At 33.3% G+C, this 6,479-nt stretch overlaps 1 protein-coding gene across 1 annotated transcript in view; it reads left to right on the top strand.

Annotated features, from left to right (window-relative positions):
- Positions 1–804, top strand: part of LOC122255519 (uncharacterized) — a 6,277-nt gene extending 5,473 nt beyond the window's left edge. Inside the window, exon 7 of the mRNA XM_086532300.1 lies at positions 1–804. This exon is cut by the window's left edge and continues 771 nt beyond it. The gene's annotated coding sequence lies outside the window, so the exon portion shown is untranslated.
- Positions 805–6,479: the final 5,675 nt, after the last annotated feature.

The raw sequence follows: 6,479 nt of genomic DNA, 5'->3' as shown, positions 1-6,479 counted from the left end.
CTGAAAACTGAGCACCTTTTGAAAATTGCAAATGAAACACATGTCCTGTGATAAAAACTTATATGGTGGGAATACAAAAACAAAATTGAAAGAAACAGAAAAGAAATCCTTCTGAAAAGTTCCTCATGAAGAACACGAATCTCGAGTTATGAATTCTGGTGAAAAATAACAGCGTGAATTATTGCCCAAAAAAGGAAAACATCAAGAAATCAAAATGATTACAATTGAAAATGTCACTACAAAAATAAATTTAAATTTTCTTTTTTATCAACTCTACTTTCCTAATTAAAAAAATACTCATATACTCCCATTTCATGTATAAAACAATATCCTTCAATTTGATATAATAGTTTTGTGTATTTCTTGTCTCAGCCTATTTCATCCTGTGTGCATGATACAGTAATGAATGCCATTATCCTTTAATAGCAAATATACTAACATGCAGTAACATTGGGCATAGACTGACACAACATTCAGCCATAAAAATCTAGATTAAACCTTATAAAAAGTTTGATGCCACTTTCCTTACACTCCAATATAACTTTCCTTTCATAATCCTCACAGATCTAGAAATACATTCCAAATTACAGAATTATGGCCACTAACACTATTGTGAATTCATGCATGTATTTAAATATTTCATTATATATCAACAGAGTATAATAAATGACAAGTTTCAGAAAAAAAAGAAAAAATGAAAAGCTAGGAGGCCTTTGCAAGTTTCCATCTTGAAAATTTTCAAGATGGAAAGTGCTTAGAAATGTTTATCAGTAACTAAAAGTGGCAATGATTGACAATTCTAAGGGAAAGGATTTTTTATGATACCAATCATTTCATGACATACATGAGTAGGAGCTTTGGCCTGACGACGGGCGTCATGACGTACACGACGTTCGGAAAGAGATTTGGATGCTTCAAATTATATTGCTTCAAGTGGTCTCTCTCTAAAATAAAACCTATCCTGGAGGCTGGGCAAGCAAATTTATCTCCGTCTGCAATGGGTTAATGAAGGGGAAAGATAAAAAAAAAAAAAAAAATGTCAGACGACAAGTTTCCATAAAAAAAAAAACAGGCTACAATAAGAAACCAATGGCAAACAGAAAACATAATCCATAACACCAATACCACAAATAAAACCTTCTGTAAGTTACCAATAAAATAATTACATTCCTCAACATAAAAGTAGTTATGTGTGGATTCTCACCAAACACAGACTTTTTCACCTAATGATGAGCAACGTTACTTATGATCTGCAGTACTATGTTAAAACTCTCCATTCAAAAGCATTTACATATTTGTCTGGGGAGAAAAAACCTACGTCACTATACTACAAGACCAGGTAGGCTGAGGTGCTACAAAGTTAAACATAACCTTGGTAGTCTTATGCTTGTAATGATCAAGTTATATACTCTTCTTGGTGAGTTGCTTTTATGCAAGGTTTTAAAATCCATGTGTTCTATCATACATTCCTTGGGAAGATTATACATACCAGTATACAGCATAAATACTAGAGAGTTGAAATAAATCTACCAATAATTATGTGTAATGCTTTTAAGATATAACATGTATGTCTCATATATTTTTTCAAGGTTCATTAGTGGAACGTAGCACAGCTTTGAATAAAATATATAAATATATACCATTTGTTTGGCTTTCTATACTTGCAGCCTACATAATAAATAAGCTAAAACAGACTACGAATTTTAAAATTTAAAAGAATATACAATGACATTCTTTTCTTTAAATACGGACAATATCAAGTGAGTGATTTTGACTCGCTTCATAAAATCCCTTGCTAGAGGAGCTGACATGGTACCTTAGTTCTCAGGACTTCTGGAGATGGCGGCAAGGGGGTGTTGCCCAAGTGGACGGCCTTCATGCTCTCAGAGTGTGGCCAGGATTCAAACCCAGGCCCTTGGAGACCTTCTTGGTCCCCAGTTATAAAAGCTACCACTACCACAGCAAGACCTCTGACTTGATCAAATAATTATGAGCAGCTTTTCATAAATCTAACATATACATTTACTTTAGGAAAATTCTTCATATTTTCACAGTATAAGATAAACTAGACAAATACATACATAATGATAAAGTTTATATAAACATTGCCAAAATATAATAAAAAAACCTGACTCTACCATTTACGTTGTGCATCTGTGAAACAAGACATGGTAAAACTGTCTACATTTACAAATTTTCTCTCAGGAGCCAGCAGTCATTTCATAAACATGTAATTTTCAGAATGGGTCTTCTTACTCAGGTTTATAATTCCACATGGTAATAATCCGGCATACTGGGAAAACATTAATGACAGGAAATTAAAAGTGTTTAACAAGGAATAATTCTTTGTTCCTCATATGGAATACTTATAAATTATATGTATTAGCCACTTATTGCTAATGGCTGCATCACGATATTTCACCCCATTTATTTTAAAATACCCTTAAAGTACAAATATCTTCTACTGCACAATACACAGCTTCAACAATCATTATTATCTCAATATTGTGTACTGCTCTTCTTGAAAACTTTTGAATGTTATATGATGTATCTCACTGTCGTTGGGTGGTCGTCTGAGTTTGAATATTTAACCCATTGTAGACTGGTGTCATGACATAAATGATGCAGGAGTTTTTAGCTTGATGGTGGGGCATTGTGTTGTACATGACATTGGGGGATTTTGGATCACTGCTTCTCTATTGTACCATGAGTAATGAGTGAGTGATGATGACAATTGCAATCATAATTAATATAATTGCTGTAAAACTAAGCAAAATGGGTTTCACTTAAAAACCTAGATGGCACCACTTTCTCCTAGCACCAGCAGAAGAAAAAGCCTTGAATGGCAGCCATCCATGGTCTCTAAAAAGCACTATCTTCAGAGAGCAATGGCACACAGTGAGTTGCTGACCTCTTGCTCTGAAGTACCAGTGATGAAGGATGTGCAAGTAGAATGAGAAGAGGAAGGTGACTCAAGCTATGCCCAGTGTCTACAATCTGTTCCTGTGCCAGTAGGGCTGCTTTGTACTGTGGCACTCACAGTCATAGGCACAGGTTTCCTTCCTCTTCCCGTTATCTTCATTGTGGATGGTTATATTTTTTGTATTCATTCACAACAGTACACAAATATGTAAAAATGAAGTTGTTGTTTGTCCTCCCATACAACAGCAATACTTCTATCACACTGAGTATAAAGAAATATTACAATTTTAATCAACAGCAGCATTGATGTAGCCTGTCATATGACACATACAAGTCTCTCAATGCAACAAAACGCAAAAAAATAAAGCACAAAAATGGCTCTAGGTTTACAATGAGTGACGGAAAGAGAGTGTGAAGAGTCAAAGTAAGTTGCATGAAGCTGCCTTGCTCTGAAATAAAACCCATCTGCAATGGGTTAGCAGGCAGATTACTAAAGAACAGAGTTAATCATTCCCTTTCTTGGTAATTGAAGCTCCTGTTCTACTAACCAGACTCAGCCAGGGTCTCTTAGCCACCTCCAGCCACCCAGCCTCCTCTTTTGGTTACAGTTCAACTATTTCCTCCAGGATAGGGGCATCAAGGCTGGCTTCATAACATATTTAATTATGTTATAATTACATAATAACTTTTTCTAAATTCCTGAGATAATCTTAGACTAGAGACACTCATAGCCCATGAAAAATAGCAAGATTTGGGTAAAGAATGCTCTAGGCCTAGCTCCCTTGGTTCGCCAGGTAGCATGCCAAGGCCTGACCAAAGGGGTGTTAATTTCCGACTTGAGTCTGGTTCCATAGTCAGACAAGGGTAATGGATCCCCAGTTTTAGATTCTCAAGCATGGGCAGGTATTTACTACCTACCTAAAAAGAAGTGAGTACAAGTACTTCAAAGAGGATTATGTAACCACAAGATAAATAAAAGAAGCTACATAAATCATAATAAAGGAGCATATGAACATAGTTTTTGCATTTCACAGCAAAGTATTTAGACATAAAAACTAGCAAAAGGTCATGGATCTCTGGTGACTCCTAAGTGCACAATGGGTATGGCAGAAAAAAAAAAAAAATACTTTACACAAAATAGATCCATTCTAATTTCTCCATTTTCCACTTCCCAATTATTTCAAAATCATAATCTTTCCTCTTTCTTCAATACAGAAAATAGAATATTTTCCCTAAAACAAAAGCCTTACACAGTAATTTCTCAAAACCATTTTGGTGAAAGTTCAGATGCCTTTGAAAATCAGACTTTTTCATGTAATCATATTGATTGTATTCTATCTAAATTCTCTTGAAACTTCCTGTGATCTCTGATAGAAGACCTACACTCTAATGTCAAACCTGATAATGACACATCAGCATGACAATTAATCTCATCAAACCATCAGCCAAAAACAGGAATAGACCAATATTCCTTGTTAAGAAGAAAACTAATCAGTTAATTGCTCATTTATAAAATATGAAACAAGATGCCATCATCACAAAAGTAATGTGTTAATCCAAAGCAGACAGGTTTCATGACATACATGACGCAGGAGCTTTGGCCTGATAGCGTGCGTCGTGACGTACATGACATTGGGGGATTTTGGATCTCTGTGCTTCTTTATTGTACTATAAGTAATTAGCAAGTGATGACAACTGCAATCATAATTACTATAACTACCGTAATATTAAGCAAAATGGGTTTTCCCTAACATCCAAAACCTAGATGGCACCACTTTCTTCCAGCACCAGCAGAAGAGAGAGCCTTGAATAGCACCCATCCACAGTCTCTAGCAAGCACTATCTTTAAAGAGTGATGGCACACAGCAAGTTACCGACCTCTTGCTCTAAAGCACCGCAGATGAAGGATGTGCAGGAAGAACAGGAAGAGGAAGGTGACTTAACCATCACCTATATCACAACAGAACACAATTACAGAAAAATTTAAGTTACTTTATATATGTGTGTATATGTATATATATATATATATATTATTATATATATATATAATATATATATATATATATATATATATATATACATATATATATATATATATATATATATATATATATATACAAAATAATGACAAACAAAAATATCTCTAGGTTTACAATGAGTGACAGGAAGAGAGTGTTTTGTATGAAGGTTCCTCACACTGAAATAAAACCCATCCTGGAGACAGCAAGCAAATCTATGACCATCTGCAATGGTTTAAATTGACAGCTATAGGAGTTATAATATAACAGTTATAAAGACCCATACAGTTCTCATCAACACTGTATGTACTTGAATGAAGACTGAAAGTGCGATATTTGCATAAAAGTTTAACATCACGATTAAAGAACTGCTGGGATGTCACAACACTAAATTGTGACTTCAATATAAAGCATATGACAGTTATAAATAATTCAACTCATGAAGTTAAGACAGACAGTAAATATAAACCAACCAAGTTAACAATATTCATCTGAAATAAAAGACGAAAAAACACAAACAAAACACAACCTGTTCCGAGGACAACATACACTACCAATATCATCCTAGAAAGCTTATCTTAGTCAAAATCACTCAAAATCTTACATGTTCAAGCAAAACAACTTACAAGACATAGATAAAACATGATGTCCACTTACCAAAACAAGCTCACAGACACAAATCTTCTCACAATCGATAAACACAAACAACTCCCACAATCAGCTGACAGTTCAAAACAACGCCGTTAACTCCGGGTTACATTCTGTATTTTTAATCAATATTTAGTATATAATGAATCTTATGAATGATTAGGTATCGTTTTATTTAGTATGGATTGATTATTGGATTATTTATAAAGAGTTATGATAATCTTTAATTCAAAATAATGTATTTATTCATCATTACATAACCTGGATGTGTTCACTGTTGACAGCCTTTTCCGATTGGCATATTTGAGAATATTTTTTTTTCTGTCAAATATTTTTGTTATATACCAAAGGGATATTTTCCCGATCAATGCATTATCCTGTGATCAGAATTCGGTCAACTTAATATGTCATAATGAATGACATATTCTAAATCTTACTTTATATATGGTATTATTATAATCATTATTATTATCACTGTTATCATTATCACCATTACTGTTATCATTATCACCATTACTGGTATCATCATCATTATTATTATTAATGTTAGTACCATCATTAGTATTATCATTATTTTTCTTACCATTATCATTATTATTATCATTATTTTTCTTATCATTATCATTATCAATATTGTTATCATTAATATAATATTACAGTTATCATCATTTCATTAGTATTACTACTATTGTCATTTTGATTATGATCATTGCTCTTACTACCATTACCATGGTCATCATTGTAATTATCATCATGATCATGATTAATATCACTGTCATCATTATCACTATCATTATCATTACCATTATCCTTATCCATATTACTGCTGTTACTGTCATCCTTTTTATCATCCATATTATTCTTATTTTATCATTATCATTATTATTGTTA

This window comes from Penaeus japonicus, unplaced genomic scaffold (assembly GCF_977035675.1).
Source record: "Penaeus japonicus unplaced genomic scaffold, GWHDUDI00000001_assembly GWHDUDI00000037, whole genome shotgun sequence".
Lineage (NCBI taxonomy): Eukaryota > Metazoa > Arthropoda > Malacostraca > Decapoda > Penaeidae > Penaeus > Penaeus japonicus.
Note: the sequence above shows the minus strand (reverse complement) of the source record. Positions and strands in the feature narration are given on the sequence as shown.